Raw genomic sequence first — 22,676 nt, 5'->3', positions numbered from 1 at the left:
ACATGGGCTTAGTTGCTCCACGGCATGTGGGATCTTCCCAGACCCGGGCTCGAACCCGTGTCCCCTGCATTGGCAGGCGGATTCTTAACCACTGTGCCATCAGGGAAGTCCGTAGGATGGATATAATTTTTAAAAAGGAAAACAAGTGTCGGTAAGGATGTGAACAAATTGGAACTCCTGTACCTTGCTGAGGGATAACTAAAATGGTGCAGCTGCTGTGGAAAATCGTGTGGTGGTTCCTCAAAAAGCTAAACAAAATTATCATATGACTAGCAGATCCACTTCAATGTATGTAGCCAAAAGAATTTAAAACAGGTACTCAAACAAACACTCTCACATAAATGTCTATGGCAGTACTATTCACAATAGCCCAAAGGTGAAAACAACCCAAATGTTCATCAATGAATAAGTGGATAAACAAAATGTAGTATATGAATACAGTGATAAAAGAAATAGAGTACCAATACCTGCTATGATGTAGATAAACCTCAAAAACATGATGCTAGTTGAAGGAAGCCAGACACAAAAGGTCACATATTGAATGATTCCATTTATATTAAATATCCAGAATAGGTAAATCCACAAAGACAAAAAGCATATTGGCGCTTGCTCCAGACTGAAGGGAGGTAATGGCGAGTGACCGCTTCATGGGTATGGGTTTTCTTTTGGGGTGATGAAAATGTTTTGGAACTTGATAGAGGTGGTGGTTGCACAGCAACGTGAATATACTAAATGCCGATGAATTGTACACTTCAAACTGGTCGATTTTATGTTATGTGAATTTAACCTCAGTTTAAAACCAAAAGCAGTTGATGATTGTTACTTAATGATCTGACATGCAAGTGTGAAGCCAGAATCAACAGAATGCCCCATTGTTATAGCCATGACTTCTGATGGAGTATACAGCCCATTGAATTGGAATAATTTTCTAAAGAACCATAAAAGGCTATCTTTTCAGGGGAATCCTTTTTATGAGTGTGTGTGCTCAAAGTTTAGCTGATATCTGTTAAATAGCAGTATAAATTATTTAGCACTGTTTCCCCATAACTGATGGAGAATTGGTTCAGAACAAGTGACATTAATTTGAACACGACTGGCTATCCAAAGTGACTAGGAGATCCTGGGGAACTTGATAGTGTCAGGTGATGAAGCTGATAGATACATGGCACTGCAGCTGACAGCTTAGAAACTATAGAAGTACATCTACTATTCTGAGGAGTACTAATTAGGACCAGGGGAAATCAATAGGAGAAGTGCTTTAGAAGAGTTGTACATCACTCTACTAAAAGCAGGTGAATCTGCCAGGAGAGCAGGTTCTATTCCCAGGGATACAGATTTGGGGTAGAAAAACGAAGAATCCTTACAGGGAAGATGTGCTTTCTACTGTATGGAAGTCAGTTTTATTAACTTACACACAAAGAAATGCTTTGATATGAGCCACCTGAACCTCTGATTAAAAGGAATTAACTTCAAATTTGCTCTTTTCTGTAACTGGCCTCATTTCCCAAGCTGGTTAAAAATTATTACCACCCTAAGGATGATTCTTGAACTGTGTTACATGCACAGCTTGATAATGTGCAAATGTTTCCATAACACTAAACTATCACCTCTCTTCCATCCTTTGGAAAAGTCGAGTTTACTTACCGAATTGAAAAAAGCTTATAATGATCACTACAGATGGAACAATCTCACCTAAAATAGACAAGAAATAAAATGAAAAGTTACGTTTATCCTTTGGGGTAGGGTGGGAGGTGGTTAGACTGAAACTCAAACCAAGTCTGGTATCAGTTAAGATGTTTTCTCGGCTGTAAGTATTCAGAAAATCAAACTAACAGTAGCTTAAACCAGTAGGGATTTATTTGTCTCACAGAATTAGATGACAGGAGGTCAGATTTCCTGCTGAATGATGCCATCAATGACCCTGGCCTTTTCTATCTTTCTATTCCATCCTACTTAGCCTCATACTTTGGACTCATGGTCACAATATGGCTACCACCATACCAGATACGTTCACATTTAAGACATAATGAAAGATGGATAAGTGCTGGAAGGAAGAAGGTGGCATCAGCCACATCTGCCCCTTTTTAGGAAAAAAAAAGCTTTCCTGGACGGCTCACAGTAGATCTCTGCTTATGCCATATTGACCAGAACAGGTCACAGGGCCAGACCTAACTGTAAGCCTGGTAGAAAGAAAATATTTAGCATTTCTAGCCTCCCTAGTGGAAGGTTGGGAATGGGGAAGAGGGCGGGGAATGGGTTTAGGCTGGTCTTATTTCATTGTTTGCCACACTTTTCCTTGTACAAACATTAAAAAGATTCTTAGATGGAGAAGTAAAATAACCGATTTTATGGATAATAACAAGAACATGGACAATGTATGACTCCTTTTCCAACTCTCTTAATCTAGAAAGTGTGAAGATGCTTGTTTCCACTTCATTTCAGAAAAAAGGAAAACTGATCTACTTTAAATGGTCTGTGGCCTTCCTTTTCAGGTCCTAAAATATCTTCATGCATATTGACTCGTTTGGTTTTCCTACATTTAAGAGAAAGACAGTGGAGATTGGGGATGAGGGGAAGATGAGAAACGAGGCACATGATCATTTACTCACCCAAATTTAGAAATTTAAGGGGTCCTGGTTTGGAGTTCAGGCTATTTTAGCCAAGTATTTTGTCCCTACTATTCTTCCTCCCTGTAAATGCCCAATTAAACACATACACTTACACACACACACACACACACAGATTATAAATAGTCACCACCAGCATAAGCGAAGGAAGAAATTACCTAAACCTTGGCCTGGGCAATGGAAGGCTGTGACTGAATACCCAATGCCAGGAAAGGAGGGAAATTATTTTTTCCCTAGGGAATACAAATCTCTTTGAAGTTATCACACCTGAGAAATGGATTTATGCAGCAATATTTTAGGGAACAGTGGTCAGATTTATGATGACATAAAATACATTCAATTTCCAAAACAAATCCAGCTTCCTCTTTGTTATCCACAGAACCTATCTTACCCAACCAGGCAAAGTAAGCTTAACCTTGACAAACTGCCGCCCTGCAGGAAATGCTTGCGTCAGCTGGCAGATTTTCCCAGCTACGGATTTGTAATGACTTTCTTAATTTTGAAGAACAGACTAACTGACTACAAAAGGATCTGAATATGACCACCCACAAATCTTCCTGCTAACTGATTAGTATGAGTTATTATTAAGTGGGTTTTCCATGCTTCATAAGCATTTCCTGTGCTGGCGCATCCTTTGTGATACTACATATTGCCTCTGACAAATGATTCAAAAATAAAATATGAGCTTCAAAGGAAATGAAGCCAACTGTGTGGCAGAATAGATTTCAAGGAAGAGTTTAATAACATCTTAGGGGGAAGAACTTCAAAAATACATTTTCCGAGAAAAAAAGATAGTAGCTTTAAGGTTTGCACATTAATGGAAAAATAAGTTTTAGCAAAAGAACAAAAGTCTTCATAAAGTGCAATGTTTAGAGGTTTAGCCTTTGAGCTTTAATAACTTGGTTGCAATTGTGATAGGAATAATCTGTAAATATCACTGGAAAGGCAAAATACATTCTCTTCTCCCAGGTTGAAATGGACTTCTAATCTGCTAGCCAAAGGGCATAGTTTAACTATCTCTATGGCAACCATTTTTTTTCATTTATCTCAGCGTCTGAAGAAAGAACATGCTGTGTACAGCTTGGTAATGCAGTTGTCCCAGACTTTAATAAATTTGCTTTTACATGCTGTTTACAGACTATCGTATCTACAATCTTAGATATTAAGGTTGAGAGATACACAGGGTCTTCATAAAGTTCTTCTACAGATATCTGGTTATATTAATTCCCTTTGGCAAACTCTTATAGTACAATGTTTTATATTTTGGAAAGTACATCTTAATCATTTCCATTTATCTTCCCAATACCCATAAGGATGGAGTAAGCTCCAGACGCGGAAAGCGTTGGCTAATATTGAAGGCAGAAGAGTCTGCTGACCTTTCATAGACATTTTACAACAACGATCAGAGGCTGAGAAGACAGAAAATCATCTTGTCACAAATGCCATAATGAAGAAGGACAGCCAAAGTTGCAGACGTGAGAATCTAATATTGGAACTGAGAGAAAGAAAGAGTTAGACCTACTAGCTTCCAAACTTGGAGAATAGTAATAGCTAGCCCATAAGTGGTGAGCTAAGAGTGCTGGGCACTGGAATAAGTATTTTACATACTCAATTGTCACTGAAATCTCACAAGATTCCTGTGAAGAAGATATTACCACCATTTTCAGATATGGAGAGGAGGCTTAGGGAAATTGCTCAGTAAAAGTTAGATCCCTTCTCTGCTATTCTCCACTATGATGATGTATAACAAATGATAGTCATTCACTTGGTCATACTTGATTTCATGCTGTAAGTATTTAGTGGACAACTGCTTAGTGCTAGGTACTGGGCAAGTGATTGGGAAAACCAAACTAAACAAGACCAGCATAAGCCCTCCCCTCGCAGGCCTAACTTTGTTAGTCTAATGTGGTGCAGAGTCCATGGTTAAGAAGTAATAGCTAATACTTGCATAGCATGTGTTTTATGCCAGGCACTAAGTGTTTGACATATGTTATTTCACTTAATTCTCCCAACATCCCTACCACTTTACAGATGAAGAAACTCAGTCAGGATGAGAGGCTGAGTAATTTACCCAGGGTTATACTCCTTGTGATTGGCAAAGTCAGGATTTGAACCCAAGCAGTCTAACTTGAGGGACCACGATGTTACTACTGTGCTATTCTTTCTCTCTAAAATTACTTATTGAAATAGGTTGATTAGAGACCTCTCTCATTGACTGCCAGGCCTGTCGGTTAACTGTTGAATACCTTTCGCTTAGAGAGAGTCCGAATGAGAAAAGAATGAAAGAAATAACATCTACTCAGGATATTGGGAAGAGGGGTTTTTTCAGGGATGTGACAAAGCAAGTCAGGGAGCTGAGAATACAGCTGAGGATAAGACATGGTCTGTTTCCCCTTTGAGCTCTCAGAGAAGCGTGCCCAGAGATTTCGGAATGAGGGAACTTCCTGCCCTATGGGGTCCAGAAAGTTTTCTCTTAGGAAATGGTGCTTGAGAAAATCTGAAGAATTTGGGACAAGCCCTGAGGGCAGAAGGAACACACTGTGGAAGTTTTGAGGCAGGAGAACGCACAATGTGATCAAAGAACTGAGAGAAGTTCAGTTAGGTGAACGCAGAGATGGAGGAGGAGTGTGGCACAAGGTGGAGGTGTGATGTTAATTGAGAGAGCAGACCGTGTTGAGAACCCTGGACTTCATTCTAATGGCAACAGTCAGCTATGGAAAAGCTTTTCAACACAGGAGAGTCATGGTGAAATTTGCTTTTTTAAAAAGATTACTTTGGCCAAACGGTAGAAAACAAATTAGAAGAGGGAGAAATTTATGTAAAAAGACCTATTAGGAAGACTTTGCTTCCTAATTGTACTTTGAGTGAAGTTTGGTGGAAGGCTAGATTGGTGGGGTGTTGACAGTAGGGATGGAGAGGAGAGGGAAGACTCGAAGATAATTAGAAGGTACTTAGGACTTAATTACTAATGGAAAGACAGGGAAGAGCCCGGGACATCCAAAGGTAGAAATCTAGCGTCTGGGTAATTATCAAACTAATTAGTGGAGCAATGCTAGCAAGTTGCAGGGCAGACAGAAGAAGCCGGAGGTTGCGTGTAGGATGCTGGTATGGTAGCTGGAGGAGAAGGCAGGGATTGATGCCTAGGATGACAGTAGGAAGAGGAATGTGGGTGGTTGTGGGGAGGGAGGCTCCTGAGGTTTCTTTGCCACTTTCAAAACCACTTCTTAAATATTTTACTAAAATTCACTTTAGCTCTCTGGTGCAGATTTACTGATGAAGGTAAAATTTGAGCTGATATATATATATTTTTTTTGCGGTACGCGGGCCTCTCACTGTTGTGGACTCTCCCGTTGCGGAGCACAGGCTCCGGACGCGCAGGCCCAGCGGCCGTGGCTCACGGGCCCAGCCGCTCCACGGCACGTGGGATCCTCCCGGACCGGGGCACGAACCCGTGTCCCCTGCATCGGCAGGCGGACTCTCAACCACTGCGCCACTAGGGAAGCCCGAGCAGATAATTTTTAAATGGAGAAAAGTTATTAGCCAATTCATATATTAAGATCCTGTTAATATTTTCTTCATCAACACAAATCAACTTTGAGCTGAAGTCTCCTTTACCTACTAAATCATCATTGGCAACATTAGTACTGGAAAGGCAGTGTCTAGTCTACCCGAACTTGCCTTATAGAAGTTTATTTGTAAGACTACTATTTGACTCTTGGAATATAATTTCTAATAGAATAAGTTACAAATCATGAATGACTTCCCAAACCAGTTCATAAAAATTTATTTTAAGCCTTAATATAGCTAGAATAAGAATCTATATAAATCATGTTGAAGTGATCAATCACATTTATTCAGCAAGCTCAGTCTAGCATGTTAGATTGTTTATGTGCTGAGAAATCAACAACAAACAATACAAAGGTCTTTGCAGTCTAGTTGGAAATAAGGGGCTGAGGATAGGAGTTATGGCAACAAGGTTTTCTTTCCTCTTCTACCTTTACCCCTTTCTCATTTCTCTACCCCAAGAGTGGAAAGCAGAAACTGCCCAGGGAATGTAGGAAAGTGAAGTTTACTAAAGTAGAAATGTGATAGGCTTTCCTTCCTGCCCCTTCTCCCCTTCCCAGATGCTGCCGCAGATTCCCTTCCTTTGTGCTCTCTCTATGGAATCTCTCTTCCTTGACCAACTGGGGCTAATCTGTGGATCAGTGGCAGGAATGTGGAGTAGGGCAGGGATTGAACAATGAGAAAAAAATAGTCTTTTTTTAAAAAATTAATTAATTTCTTTTTGGCTGCATTGGGTCTTCGTTGGTGCCCGCAGGCTTTCTCTAGCTGTGGCGAGCGGGGGCTACTCTTTGTTGCGGTGCGCAGGCTTCTCATTGCAGTGGCTTCTCTTGTTGCAGAGCAAAGGCTCTAGGCGCGTGGGCTTCAGTAGCTGTGGCACGTAGGCTCAGTAGCTGTGGCACAGGGGCTTAGTTGCTCCGTGGCATGTGGGATCTTCCCAGACCAGGGCTCGAACCTGGGTCTCCTGCATTGGCAGGTGGATTCTTAACCACTGCACCACCACGAAAGTCCCAAAAAAATAGTCTTGAGAAAAGCAAGACAGACTTACAAATGGGAAGAGAAAGGGAAAGATACATTCCCAACAGGAACAAAAAAGAGTCCCCATTGAAATCAGAAGAGGCAGTTCATATGCAAGATACCCAAATTAATACAGGGCTTACCATTCTTTGTAGGATTCTTACTCAACTGTTTTTCTTTTTTTAAAGAAAATTAATTCTCTGAAAGGCAAGATTTACTTAAGAAAAATTAATAGAGTTATTTCTAATGTAACTACCAAATGGTAATTTCCTAATGAATTAATTGGCTCAGAGCTATATGCTTGTTCTTAAAAAAACAGAAACTGACTATTGCTAACTTCAGCAGAAAAGGAATTTGTTGGAAAGGTAGAGGATAGGTCATAGATTGACAGGAAGGCTAGACTCCAAGGCTGGAAATTTGAGAGGAGCCAGGGAAAATTAGGGAGCAGGCCAAATTCCCACTGCAAGAATCGTCTGTTTGTGATGTCTCAATGGACATGACAGCCATGTTTGCCTTCTGCTGCTGCTGGATGCACCTCCATGTGTGAATTCAAAACTGTCCCTGTGTGATAGTTTCACTAGCCCCAGATTCAAAGCGCTGGGCAGAAACATCTAATTGGCTTTTCCCATAAGGGAATGGGGAAAGGGAACGTCTGGCTCCATCACTTCCAATAATCACACAGAATGGATTCCATCAGAGTAGATACTGGGCAGCCACAAAGAGGACAAATGCCCACTGCACCCTGCTTCTGATAATTTACTAAAGTGTTCTTTTAATGAAAGGGTAGAATTTCAGCCAAGGATTTCAAAAGCATTTGCAAGGGCAGCAAAGAAATTCTGCCTAACGGTTACTTTCACTGGCTGACTCAAATAATAAGCACCACCCAGGTCTACATTTGACTTTGATTCTTAGATCTTGAAGCACACATCTTTGTCAAGACTGCCATTTGTCTACTTGTGGCACTGTCTCATTAGAAACCCTCAGCTCTCTGAAGGTGTAGGTATATCCATTTTATATACCCATTTTACATATGACATGACTGAGTCTCAGAGAGGATAGTGTTTTGCCTATAATCATGTACTATAGGCCTAACTGGTTATTATGGTTATTATAAACAGATTTGGAGTAATTAATTTCTTCTACCTTATTTACTCCAATTTAAGTAAAACATGACTAGTAAAATTATTTTTTTTAATTATTTTTATTAATTAATTTATTTATTTTTGGCTGCGTTGGGTCTTCGTTGCTGCACGCGGGCTTTCTCTAGTTGCAGCAAGCGGGGGTTACTCTTCGTTGTGGTGCGCGGGCTTCTCACTGCGGTGGCTTCTCTTGTTGCGGAGCACAGGCTCTAAGCGCGCGGGCTTCAGTAGTTGTGGTGCACGGGCTTAGTTGCTCCACAGCATGTGGGATCTTCCCGCACCAGGGCTCGAACCTACGGCCCCTGCATTGGCAGGCGGATTCTTAACCACTGCGCCACCAGGGAAGCCCCTGTAACATTATTTTTAAAATATATATTTCCTCTAGGATTATTTCACATTTTTTCTTCATAAAATGAATGATAGTGATTTGAAAGTCCCTGATGGATGAATAGGAAATTTCTTCGTTACAATAGAAATTGAGTCCATTAATTATAAATCAGAATAGATAATGCTATTCAAAGCTTTGCATTTCACCTGGCAAGAATCTAATTAACAAGACTGCTTTTTATAAATTCATTTCTGACCTATTTCCTTAAAGAATTGAAACTAGACTCAAATATATTTGTTCTAGTTAGTTGTTGTGTTTGAGTTTGAAACTTTTATATTTGGGATTCTATGTACAGTACAGTGATAACACAAGTAAGTTCAAATGAATTTTTAAATTAAAATTATGGATATTGAGAACAATAGCTTTGAGGAATGTGTACTACCATCATGCCAAACTCAATATTTGGGCTTAAATTCCCTACAAATTCTAATTGTTGAAGGGAACTTTTTCGCAAGTCTAACATTGTAAAGTTTTGATTAAGGAATCCTTGGGGAAACGTTTCTTCATGAGGAAGTTCAAGGTGTTAAAGCCAACAAAAAGCTTCATAAATCATGCAAAGCAAGGCTTCCTGAACGTGTTAGCAGGACAACACCACCTCTGTACAGAGTTTCTATTTTATTCCTGCTAAGGTGAAGATAAAATTCCCTTTGAGGTAATTATGAAGTCTGCAAAATTTGTTCTCAGGTGCAAGGCATGCTGGGACCTCAGCAGCAACAATAAGGTCTGGCCTGGCAACACAGGGGCTGTGGATGCTGGTAATTCTCCAGTGCTCTCAGAGGTGCTGTGGTTTAGCAAGCTCGAGCAGCATTCAGGGGCTTATTAGTGGTTGGTCAGAGCATGGAGGGAGGGTTTCTGAGTGGTGGTTCAGTGTAGGAACCAGACAAGACACATACCAAAGCATCCATTACACCGGAAAGTAGGGCCTGGCCAGCAGGATCCAGCCACGTGGGAGGCCAATTTAGTAGGAAGTAGTTAGAGTTCCGTGCCATTACTCACCACCAGGGCTCAGGGTGACCAGAGAGAGAAAGGAGGATTGGGATCTACAACCAGACGCAGGGAGACATTGAGGGTCTAGGGAGTCTAACTGAATTCCAAGCCTCCCTTGTACTTCCTACCTCACTTAGATACAGCAGAGGCAAGACTGGGATATGTTTTGGGTGAGCATCAGGAGACCTGGAGTAGAGGAGCTAGGAAAGCAGAGGCAGTCAAAGTGAGCTAAGGTTGACATCAATCTCCTCTCTCTGTGCCCTTCTGTCAACTCAGGAGTGACCTGTCCCATACTGTGGACTCCCAAGTCCTTCCTACTTTCTTCACCTCCTTGCCCATATCGAAATACTGATGGGGTTTATTTTGATATGATTGCTGATATGATTGCAAAATACTGAGTGCTATTTGTTTTGATGGTTAAATGAACCATACTAAGCATTTGGGGGACTTGCATCCCCAGAGCTCATTCTGAAGACGTCCCACCTCTAGCTCATGCTATGCGAGTGGTCAAGGGCAGATCTGCTGGCCAGGGCCTCTGACGTGACTCTGCCACAAAGGACTCTGCCCCCGAGTAAGTGATTCCCAACTAAGGGATTTCCCTCTCTCAGGAATTGAAGTTGAAAGACATAGAGGTAAGGAGCCAATTGACGGGTCAAGAAAGCCATGCTGAATCAGGCTGGGGCAGCCGTCTGTGGACTTGAAGAGTTGAAGTTACAAAAAAAGCAGCAATTACAAGCAAGGAGAAGCCGCCAGTTGGTAGAGAACAGGCAGAGCAGATGCAGGAGTCTCGTTTCCTTGTGGCTCTCCAACACCCAGCTCCAGAGTCCTGGCCATCTGGCTCAGCTGTACTGGGGGTCCTGTCCTTGGGTTTCTGTGAGATTCCTCCCCACAAATTTCTTGAATTGCCTTGGGGAAAATACTGTTCCTTGTAACAAAATGACCCTCAATCTATACACAACAGAACAAAAAAAGATCAATGTATTAACCAATCCCTGTATTTTCAATCTTTGTGTTTAGTTGTAATAACGAGATGGTTTATTTAGTGGGAGCAGGACAGAGGGAACCACAAAATCATTCAGGCCTATTTTTGAAGCTGGCCCTAAAAGTTAACCTGCCTCCCTCCTTTGTTTGGATGAGTTATGGGCATAAAGATCGGAAGACGTCTTCCCTTTTCACTGCGGCCAGCCTTCTCCCTGCTCCTTCGCACACATGGGCACGTGTGTGTGCACCGGCCGGTGGCTGAGCTTGCCATGGGTCACCCACCGGGACCTGCAGCGCACCCTACTCTGGCTCGGCGCCTCTGCTGCTCACACCCACCTTTATATTTACCTACCACTTGCCCTAAGATCCCTCAATATAATTTTTGTGCTTTCTGATCCCTTAATCTTTAGTGCCTAGTGAAATGCCTATCCTCAACTCTCTTATCTCCCTAGAGAATATTAGCCTAAACCTTATATATTATTTGACCTAGGTAATAGGTTTCTGATAAGCATTGCTGTAACAGTTTCTGTCATTCATAGTGACACATCTGAATGAGGGATCACAGATTTATTTTGAAAACAGTCCTGCTGTGTTTCTACTCACCCAGGCAACATGCCAGAACCAGCGGCTTCGGGTGGTCATCATTCACCTCTGGAGGCTTCTTTTCCTCCCCAGCAGGAAGCTAGCCCCTTTCTCTTGGGAGAAGCTGTAGTAACCTCTAAGGCATCAAAATGTACTGCAATGTCTTGTTTTCACAAGTCCATCTCCTTTAAGACTGTGCTTCTGGGCTTTCCTGGTGGCACAGTGGATAAGAATCCGCCTGCCAGTGCAGGACATGGGTTCGATCCCTGGTCCGGGAAGATCCCACATGCCGCGGAGCAACTAAGCCCATGCGCCACAACTACTGAGCCTGTGCTCTAGAGCCCACGAGCCATAACTACTGAGCCCACACACCACAACTACTGAAGCCCACGCCTAGAGCCCATGCTCCCACAACAAGAGAAGCCCCTGCAACGAGAAGCCCACACACCGCAACTGAAGAGTAGCCCTCGCTCGCCACAACTAGAGAAAGCCCACGTGCAGCAACGAAGACCCAACGCAGCCAAAAAAAAAGATGGTGCTCCTTTCAGAATCTTTCATACATTGAGCACAGAGTACAGAGACTAAATATGGATTACAAAGGGCCTTCTTTTGGGGGTTCTTAGGAGAATGGAAAGTAAATGAATTTAAATTAAGTACATGCAAAGCATTTGCAGTGTTGTGAGAATTCCATAAACATTAGCAGCTATTGTTACTATTACGATTATTATTAATAAAATCTGCTTCCTTCCACCTAGCTTTCTGTCTGGGTATCCCTGTGGGTGATGTGCCATTAAGAAATAGGGAACTAAAAAGGAGATAAAACTTGGGAGTTGGAGCAAAATAATGAGTTCATTTGGGGACATTAGCTTCAATGCTTATGAAGAGACCCAAGCATGAGGCTAACTTAAAAACACACACTCCCATTGTCGGGACTCAATAAATGTTGACTAAATGAGAGAATGCTCATTCATTCATTCGTTCAATAAACGAGTTCTTGGCCCTGATTTAACCCTAGCTGTTCAACAGCTTTAAGGAACAGGATCAAAGTAAACGTAATGCTTATTTTAAATTGTATATACCATTAGCACTATTATGAACGTTATAATACCAAAAAACTGAAGAACACTGATTATATGTTTTAAAATTTCTTTCACCAAATAATTAAATATTTATTTAGTACCTTCTAATATGGGGCTTTAAGGCCCTGTATAAATAATCAATGTTCCCTGGGCAGCAACCAATTTTGGATTCATTGTTCAAACATCCAAACTGACCACGAATGTTCTCTAAGGACTTAAGATGCCTGATTTCTTCATTATCCCTCCTTACCTATAACTAGTCCTTAAGTCTCCCTGGGATGTAGATGTCACACCATCTACATACCAGGGAGAATGAAAAATTCTCCCTAATCTGCTCTGTAACTGTAAAACATAGAAGCAAATGAAGAACGAGGAGGAGGAAGGGGAGGAGGTGCAAAAGAGAACGGAGGAAGAAGGAAGGAAAGAAGAAAAAGACAAAAAGACTGTTTTATGTTCACATCGCCAAGTGGGTGGCAGGTGAGGGGAATCGATTGTTCTTTTCCCTTTCTTTTTTCTGAAAATAAGAGGAGTGGAGATTATTTTAAAAAATAGGTTGAATAACAATCTGCTTCCTCTGGTTCTATCAGGTAAGTGTTCTGGCAGTGACTAAGTGGCAAGACTTAATAACAAGGTATTTGGGGCAACTTTTCTTTCCTGAGGAGCTACTGGAAACCCTTTGTATTTACTAACATTTCTCTATCTCCTTAAGCAACACTTTCATATCACCACCGTTCTTATTTTCTCCCTCAGCGTTCTACCCTAATAACCTCACTTCTTCAAACATCTCTGTGCATTTTATTCCAAAAGATTTTGACTGGAAAATCTACTCTTCAGAATGGTGAAAGCATGTTTCCATTTCAAGATTAGTAAAAGGCTCAAATTACAGGAAATTGCTCGTCTTTAACCAGTCAGGTTCCGTTGAGAGCAATTCACTGAGACGGTCACTATGGAAACCACAGGTGGTAGCAGGAGGTCAATCCAGTGACTCAGCAGGTGGTACTTCCCTTCAAGTCAATAGTAGCCAGTGCCCCGACAAGATGCCAAGCAAACAGCACACTGTGGGTGTTGCATTTTTTAGGTGGTATACACACTGACCTTCACTGGGCTCAGGTGTAACCAAATTTTAGATGAGCCAAAACACCAGCAGGAAAAACAGCAAGAGAGAAAGATCAGAGTCAAGTGGTGAAAGAGAGAGAGAAAAAAAAGAGTAAACTTCCATTCTACTCAGCTTTGTCAATCACTTGAAGGTTGGCCTCAGTGACTGAAACTGATTACTCAGGGGAAGCTGTAAGGGAAGGATGCGCTTTCCTGTTAGGCTCATTCTTATGACCTGCAAGGATAAGATATTGCTCGATGATCATCAGCTTTGTTGCCTGGAATCTTTTTTTTTTTTTCTTAATGAAATATAAACTGTTAAAAATTTGCAGTTTTGCATTTTAATTTAAAAAAGAAGGATCCCTGGTGGCATTTTGGTAGCAGCTTGGCTAACAGGCTCTCTTGACGATGGCACTATTGACATTTTGGACCAGATAATTCTTCCTTGTGAGGGTTCTGTCTTGTGCCTTGCAGGATGTTAGCAGCATCCATCTCTGGCTTCTACTTACCAGATGCCAGTGACAGTATTACCCAGCCCAAGCTCGCTCTGCTCACCACATTACAGGCCAATAAATCGGGAGACGAGTTGTTGGGGGCAAGGAATAACGCCTTGAATCGGAAAGCCAGCAGACGGAGAAAATGGCAGACTTCAAAACACCGTCTTGCCTCAGTCCGAATTCGGGCTCCTTTTATACAGAGGAAGGGGAGGGGGAGAGGCCCACCGCGGTGCCAACCAATGGCTGAGCAGGACCGCTATCGGTGGCACCTGCCCCGCCCCTATTACAACAAACTTCTACCCCTACCCAGTTGGTTGTAACAATAAAAAATGTCTCTAGACATTGTCAGATGTCCCCAGGGCAACACAACTGCCCCCAGTTGAGAACCACAGGTCCAAAGGTAAAACGCCTTGCTCCCAGGTGTCTGGGAGCTGTGAATCCAGACTCTTCTTTAACATTTTTGAGGAAAAAAGTTTTTTAAATTGAACTTTAAGCTTCAGTGCCAGAGGAATAAAGGAATAAAGTTTTCCCCCTCCCTAGACATTTGCAATATATGTGCCAAGTATAATATATATATACTATATATAATTACTTTACACTGTTTTTTAGAAAATGCTTCTGTCCATTCATTTTATCGACCTCTCTCTTTGACTTCAAGTTGAGAACTCCATCATCATACTTGAGAGTAAGCTCTGTGACCATTCACCCTCCATCATTTCCCTCTACACTGCCCTCAAGTAAACATGAGAAAGAAAGATGGCAAACATGGAAATTTTCAAAAGTGATCAAATGGCTTGTGGATAGGCCAGAACACTGTACTAGTACTAGGGTTTCCATCACTGAATACCCTTGCCCATCACCTTCAATAAGCAAAAAAATCTGTGGTCCTCCTTTATGTTTTGTAAAATTTAAGAAAAAATATAGCACAGTTAAAAAGAAATCAAGCAAAAGGGAAAACTGGGGCTTTGTTTTTTAACTACATGACCGGATATATGCACTCTCATCCCCTGTCCCTTAAGAGTAACGGCTGGGTCCTGTTTCAGTTACTGTGATTACTCTTCAACAGAACAATAACATCAGAAAGGTATCCTGTAAACATCTATTTGGCCTAACTTTAAATATGTGATTGAATTTTGGTATATGGATATATTTTCAATAATTTTAATCAATTATTTCAATTAATTTATTCAAATTGAGGTGTGGTATGGGTGACAAAAAATACCTTGAATATTTTCATCAAAATGAGTTTAACCAGGGACTTCCCTGGTGGTCCAGTGGTAAAGAATCCACCTTCCAATGCAGGGGACACGGGTTCGATCCCTGGTTGGGGAACTAAGATCCCACATGCCACGTGGCAACTAAGCCCGCGCACCACAACTACTGAGCTTGTGCGCCACACTAGAGAGAAGCCCACGTACCGCAACGAAAGATCCTGTGTGCCGCAACTAACACACGGTGTAGCCAAAAAATAAAATAAAGAAATAAATAAAATGTTAAAACACAACTTACATTGATTAAAAAAAAGAATGTAACCAGCTATAATGCATAGTTCAATTAATTTAATCAACTTTTTGTTGTATCAAATCTAATTTTTATTATTAGAACCATCAAAAAATTGAGCCACATTTTTTTATTCATGCATGTGGACAATTTTTTTTTTTTTTTACTATTTCAGGACAAAATATATTTTAAGGCAGCATTCTCCTTACATAGGGACATTCTGCATTCCTTGGCTTATGGAGGACAAAGGCATTAAGGAAAAAGAGCTAAGTCATGAAAATACATAACTAAAATCATAAGCAAATATTCTGCCAGGGACCCAAGTCTGGGTTTTATTTTATGTCAACAAACACTCACTGAGCACCCACTATATGCCAAGTGCTAAGTGTTGAGCTTGGCTGCTTTCTCTCCCATGGTCACTCCCAATCATGTAACAGTTACTTTCACTTAAAACCAATATTAAATTAATATCACTTAAGTGAATATCACTTAAGACAAATATTTAAATAGCACCTTACAAATGAACTGCACTTTCACTTACATTAATTTCAGGATAAGTAAAAAAATTACTGTGCACTAAACAGTGACCTGAGATCTCCTATACAGAAATACGAATCGGTATGAAATCATAATGACAATGGGAATGAAAGTGGGTGGCTGTAGCAGCCACAGGAAATGTGCCACTCAGATCTCCTTCAAGAGAACTGGCAGTGGGGAGCGTCGTTTCCTAAGAACCCCAGCTGCAAAGCCTCTGGATCCACCACCAGGCTCCTGTCGAGCTACACTTTCCTGGGCTGTTCCCAGCCAGTGACTTAGCACAGCAGGGGTCTTAGTGCTGGCCTGTCATCAAGGGGCTCAGGGCTTCTCTGACAGGCAACTCTGTCTCAAGGACTCCCCACTGGCTTGGCTAAAGGCCTCCTAGAGCTGCATTGCAGTCTGAGGCGCTTCCTACTCAGACCTTCTTTCCACCTCCTGTCACAGGTGTCAAGCCTTCAACACAGGTGGAAGGCTCTTGCCGCCTACTCCTGTTCCCTCCCCTTTATCCTTCACACACAGTTCCCTCCGATAAATCTCCTGCTTGTCTAACCCTGATTGGTGTCTGTTTCTCAGACAACCTGAACAGACCCAGGTGATACGGAGAGTGATTAAAGAAAACACATAGACAGTAAGATGGAGTTTGGAAATAGGCTCACTCACTGCCTGGCTGATAAGAACTATCCTCTGGCCCAACTGCTGAAGATTTCAGTGGTGATGACCTAGAAAAATATCCTGATGAAGGAAACTACCATTGCAGGTGTGATGATTCAAGCATCTGAAAGATAGGAGGGGCAAAAAGCCTGTAAGGATTGCAGAGTCACTGGTAATTAAATTGCATTGGTGCCCTGCAGAGCAACAAAGAGGGCCATTAACAATTAAATGTAAGTGTGAGAGCCAGAGACTAGAGGCTTTGCTAGCTTCCAAAGAGGCCCTCAGCTGCTGCAGTAAGAGTGCAGACAAAGCTGAGAAGCAGACAAAGGATTTGCTAATGAGAGTTGTAGAGCTCCTGAGACATTTAAATGCTCAGCCAGTGTAGGTCTGTTATGCTGAGGACAGGGCTCTGGTAGAGAAAACAGGAATTTGAAATATGGGGTGGGAGATCTCTAAGGATGTCCCAAGGATTGGGGCACTGCAAACCTCCCTGAATCCCTAGAACTTGGAGAGGTGGTCCACCCAAGGGCTAGCACTTCCCCATATGGGAAGATACTGCAGAGGCTTCTCCCTTGCAACGCAGCAGGTATGGAGCTCTCCCCATCTACACTGCATGCTGCCAGCCCAATAACTAAAGTTAAATTCCAGCATTTCTTGTCTGGGGATACGTTGGCCTTGACAAGAGAGGAAAGAGTTTACACATCAAAGGAGCCATGTGTACACTGGCAGGAGCCAGGGGAGTGCTGCTGGGATTGGATTCTAAGGGGGCTTGATCAAGGGGGCAGGAACATAACACTGAAAAAGGAAGAATGCATTGAACTGGGGGCACTTTCTTAATTCATGGGATTTACCACCCTGGCAAGGACTCAGGAGACGGGGCAAACAAGTGTGGCTCTTAGAAGCCTAGAGAAAGTGATAGCCAATGTTGAGCAAAGTGGAAACACCTGTGTTGCTTTGGTAGCCTATAAACAAAGAAATGAAGAGCTGAAGGAAGTTGGCATGCTGGATGCATATATTATTATGTTAGGCTAAAACCGATTATGTTCCATGGGAAAGCCTAGAAGACACAACATTCACCAAGGTCAACAGGAATGTGCTGGTGAGAGGAGCACCAGCATCACCAAAATGTTCGTTGCTGGCTCTCCTCTGCAGGCCAGAGCTGGGCTCATTAAAATCTACGGTGACCATACCTTTGCCCCCAAATATGTACCAGTAATAGAGGTCAGGGGGTGGTGCTTCACCATTAGAAGCCAGGAAGCTGTAATGATCAGCAAGGCTGAGGGACAGCCAAATAGTCTTAATCTGCAGGGAACTGTGAAAACAAAGCATGGTGTCCTTTAGGCAAAACAGATGGGCATCCAATGAGGGTACTCCTTGATGCCTACAACCAGAAAAAGGCAAGACTGTAGGAGTAGGGGGGCCAAGTGTAGTCACAGTAACAAGCGCAAGCTCTTGCTCAGTTACCAGACCTGAGCCGGCTTTCATATCTGGAACCACTGACTAGAGAGGTGGCTGGGTCCCTAGGAGGAAGGACCTTGCAAAACCACAGCAAGTATACGCAACAGTGGTTTCTCAAAAGGACCTATGACCGTTTACTCAGGGAACTGTGAGAAAGGGGGAATAGCTAGATATTGCAAGGACTTTTGGACCCAGAGTTTGATTCCCAAAGACCTAAAGAGTCATCATGATCCTGTTAGAATGGAAGCTCATGAGGGCCATTTAATAAATGAAGATCTATCTAAAGTCTAACTTATAGACTGGGTAAGTTATAAGTCCAAGGACTCACCCAGTTGTCGTTTCCTCAGTTCCCAAATGCATAAATGGGAATGATGTAGTTGGAGTAAACACCACATTGAATCCTTGCCCTGTAAGGTAAGAGGGTAAGGAAAAACAAGTAAAAAAACTTCTTAAATTTCACCCCATCCTCCCAACCAAGGTAAATCTAGCAAATAAAAAACAATACTGCACTGGGGGTGGGGAGGATAGGGAAGATTAGTGCCATCATTAAGGACTTAAAATATGGGGGCGGGGGGGCAGGAAGAGGAGCAGGTGTGGTTTCTTTCATATCTCTGTTTAATTTGTCAGTCTGACCCCTGCACAAATCAGGTGGATTCTGGAGAATGACTGTAATGTCAATGCAAGCAGGCCCACTCACAACTGCTGTGATGGACATAGTACCGTTGCTAGAGCAAACGTGTTGCTAGGCCTCAGGTACATGGTATGCGGTTATTGATCTGGCAAATGCATTTTCTATTTCAGTTTAAAAAGAGGACCAGCAACAGTTCACATTCACATGGAATGAATACTATTCATTTAATTCTGCCCTTGGGCTGTTAACTCTCCTGCACTCTCTCATAGTCCAGAGAGATCTGGACTGACTGGACATCCCACAGAACATTACATGTATCCATTACATTGATGACATTCTGCTGATTGGACAGGACAAGCCAGAAGTGACTAGTACCCTTGAAGCCTCGGTAAGACATATGCAGTCAAGAGGGTGAAAAATTAATCCTATGCAAGTTCAGCGATCTGCCACTTCAGTGACTTTTTAGAGGTCTAGCGGTCAGGGGCATGCCATGGTATCGCTTCCAAAATATTGCATTGGAAGGAAGCACTGTGCCTGGCAGGCCCCTTTGAGTTGTGCAGGTAACATACTCCACATCTAGGAGTATTTATGCTCTGGCTCATATGTTGGGTAACATGGAAGCCTACCAGCTTTGCATGGGGCCCAGGGCAGGAAACAGTGCTGCAGGAGGCTGTGGTGCAAGCAACCCTGAAACTTGGGCCATAAGATCCAGCAGACCTTCCGGTATAGGAAGCATCACTGGTGGGAGAGATGCAGTGTGGAGTTTATGACAAGCCCCAGCAGCAGAATCACAACACAAGACTCTAGGATTCCAGAGCAAAGCCGTGTCATCTGCAGCGAATTAAGCCATTTGAGAAATAGCTCCTAAAATATTGCTGAGCTCTGGTAGACACAGCATGCTTGACCATGAACACCAAGTAACTGTGTGTCCAGAACTGCCTGTTATGAGTTTAGTCAGACCCACCAAGATATATAAAGTTATATGAACTCAGCAGCAGCCCCTCAGAAGACAAAAGTGGTACATATGTGATTGAGCCCAAGCAAGACCAGAGGGTACAAGTAAGACGAATGAGCAGGTAGCTCAGACCTACATGTCAATCACAGCTGCATTAATGCTGTTTTCCCCATTTGTACCTATGGCCATATGGGGAGGTGGGGTACAACCAGCTGAAGGAGGATGATGCCCAATACCAGTGGGTTGGCTTGGCTCAAGCTGTGGGTATGAGACACAAACGGACCATGGCTGCATTAGAGACATATAAAGGGGTGGGCCTTGAAAGACAGTAGTGAAAGAAAATCTGGGAGCAAGGTACCTGCTCATAGTTTTATGTAGAAGTGGCCTTAGGTGAGATTCCTGGGCAGTGGTCAATGGCTGGCCCTCTGGGGAGGGTATGGGCATCCACCATAGAAGAGGCACTTTCATCAACAACCAAGTAGATAAAATGATCCCATCATTTGACACTGGCCACCCTAGAAGAGGCAAAATGGGCACATGGATAGAATTGCTTGAGGCAAAGAGAGAGGCTATGATTGAGCCCAACAGATGAACTCCCACTTACCAAAGCCGATCTAGCTATTGTGTTTCTGACTGTCCGATCTGTCGGCAACAGAGACTAATGCTATGCCGATATGGTGCTTCACCTTTAGGAGAACAACAGACCACTTAGTGTCATCTAGACTACACTGGATCCTTTTGATTCTAGAAAGGCCAGCAATTCAACTTCACAGGGATACCTATTCTGATATCGCCAGATACCAGAGTTACAAAGTCTCAGCCAGCACCACTATTTGGGTGTTAATAGAATGCCTAATTCACAGGCATGAATCCCACCCCAAAACAGTTTTTATCCAGGGGATCTATTTCAGCAAAGGAGTGAGAGTGGGCCCAACCACAGAACCCACTGATCATATCACATAAACACAATCTGCAGTCTCACAGATCACTGGAGTGGCCTACTGAAGACACAACGTAAGCACCAGCTCAGAGGCAACATGCTGAAAGGATGGGGTACCACGCTTCAGGATGCAGTATATGCATCAAATCTCTCGGATACAAGTGATGGCTCCAATTACCATCACTTCCAGTGACCCACTGGAGGACTCTGCTTACCATTCCTAAAACTCTGGGCTCTTCAGGGTTGCAAGAATTGGTCACCAAAGGGGGTACACTCTTACTAGGGTACACAGCAAAAGTCCTACTGAACTACATGCCATTACTGTCACCAAGGTACTTTGGACTTCCTATGTCCAGGGACCAGCAAGCTAGAAGAGCAGTCACCCTTCTGGCAGGGGTCACTGATGTTGCTCAGCGGGAGTCGGGGGGATGGGAGAACTATGTGCAGAACACAGGTGACCCATTTGGTGCCTACTGGTATTCCCTCGCTCCACTGCAGTTGTAAATGGATATGTGTAACAACCCCAGCCTGATAAGGGTGTGATTAGCAAAGGTTGGAACCCCTCAGGAATGAAGGTTTAGGTCACACCATTAGGTAAGCCACCAAAACCTGCTAAGGTGACAGCTGTGGATGAGGAACATTTAAAATGGATGATGGAAGACAGGATGAATACTAGATGTGGCCCTTCAGTGACAGGGGATACTGATGATCCAACTCAACTCCTCCTTAAGCAAAGTACATAGAAATCACGGAGTTGCTCCCCAATCCTGCAAGAAGTGGGTCTGTGGGGTGCAAGGGGTGCAGCTATAGGAATGCTCCATTCAGAATTCCTTCAAGAGAATTGGCTGCAGGAAGCATAGCTGACTGAGTCCCCGCTGAGGGGTCCTGGCCACCACCGCTCTGGATTCACCGCCGCATTCGCTGCAAGGCCAGGCTTCCCCAGGGCTGCTCCCTGCCACTGACTGAGCGCAGAGAGGGTACCAGTGCTGGCCCGCTCTTGCACAACATGGGACTCTTCTGACAAGCAGCGTGCGCTCGAGGACACCCCAACAGCCTGGGCCAACCCTTTTCAGAACTGCACTGCAGTCTGAGGCTCTTCCTAGCCGGTGCTCCTTCCTTCCTGCTCTCCTGTCCCAGGAGTCAAGCCTACAGTACAGATGGAAGGCTCCGCCTGCCTCCTCCCGCACCTCCTCTTTATGCTTCAAAGACACTTCCCTCCAATGAATCTCTCGCGACGTATCTTCCATAGGCATCTGCTTCTTGATGGAATCAAACTGATACAGAAGCTCAGATTTACAGACCAGTATTTGCATTATTTCTTTGAAACCACACCCAAACTAAGAGCAGTACAGATGCCCCAGAGAACTTTGTTCACCTTGTCAATCAAGTAATTCGAGGCCTACAATAGCTCCTAAGGATTAAAAGGGAAATGGGTGATATTATCAGCCTTGAGAAAAACATGATGAAATATTTAAGACATCCAAGAAAGCATAAAAAACAACAGAATGAACACACAGCTTAAAAAAGAAACCTTATCGGGACTTCCCTTGTGGTGCAGTGGTTAAGAATCCACCTGTCAATGTAGGGGACACGGGTTCGAGCCCTGGTCCAGGGAAGATCCCACATGTCGCGGAGCAACTAAGCCTGTGCGCCACAACTACTGAGCCTGTGCTCTAGAGCCCGCGTGACACAACTACTGAGCCCACGTGCCACAACCACTGAAGCCCGCGCACCTAGAGCCTGTGCTCTGCAACAAGAGAAGCCACCCCAGGGAGAAACCAGTGCACCGCAACGAAGAGTAGCCCCTGCTCAACGCCAACTAGAGAAGGCCTGCGTGCAGCCATGAAGACCCAAAACAACCAAAAATAAAATAAATTTATATATATAAAAACAAACCTTATTAAAAGAGTTGAAATCTCCTGTGTATCCCACTCTGACTGTACCCTTCTCCCACTCTCCAGATTTTGCTCTTATCATCATTGTGCATATTATAATATTTTTACTACAAATACATGTTGTTTTTTTGGGGCTGTGCTATGCAGCATGCAGGA

The 22,676-nt window shown here is 43.1% G+C and overlaps 1 protein-coding gene across 1 annotated transcript in view; it reads right to left on the bottom strand.

Moving 5' to 3' along the window:
- The window catches only part of RIMS2 (regulating synaptic membrane exocytosis 2), a 609,946-nt gene extending 589,588 nt beyond the window's left edge, over positions 1-20,358 (bottom strand). The window contains exons 1-3 of the mRNA XM_059995029.1: positions 20,044-20,358; positions 18,428-18,506; positions 1,645-1,692 (exon numbers count right to left, since the gene is read on the bottom strand). The gene's annotated coding sequence lies outside the window, so the exon portion shown is untranslated. The remainder of the gene's footprint in view (positions 1-1,644; positions 1,693-18,427; positions 18,507-20,043) is intronic.
- Between the last annotated feature and the right edge of the window lie 2,318 nt (positions 20,359-22,676).

Source organism: Delphinus delphis, chromosome 17, assembly GCF_949987515.2.
Source record: "Delphinus delphis chromosome 17, mDelDel1.2, whole genome shotgun sequence".
Lineage (NCBI taxonomy): Eukaryota > Metazoa > Chordata > Mammalia > Artiodactyla > Delphinidae > Delphinus > Delphinus delphis.
The sequence above is the reverse complement of the archived record's forward strand: the minus strand, read 5'-3'. Positions and strand labels throughout refer to the sequence as shown.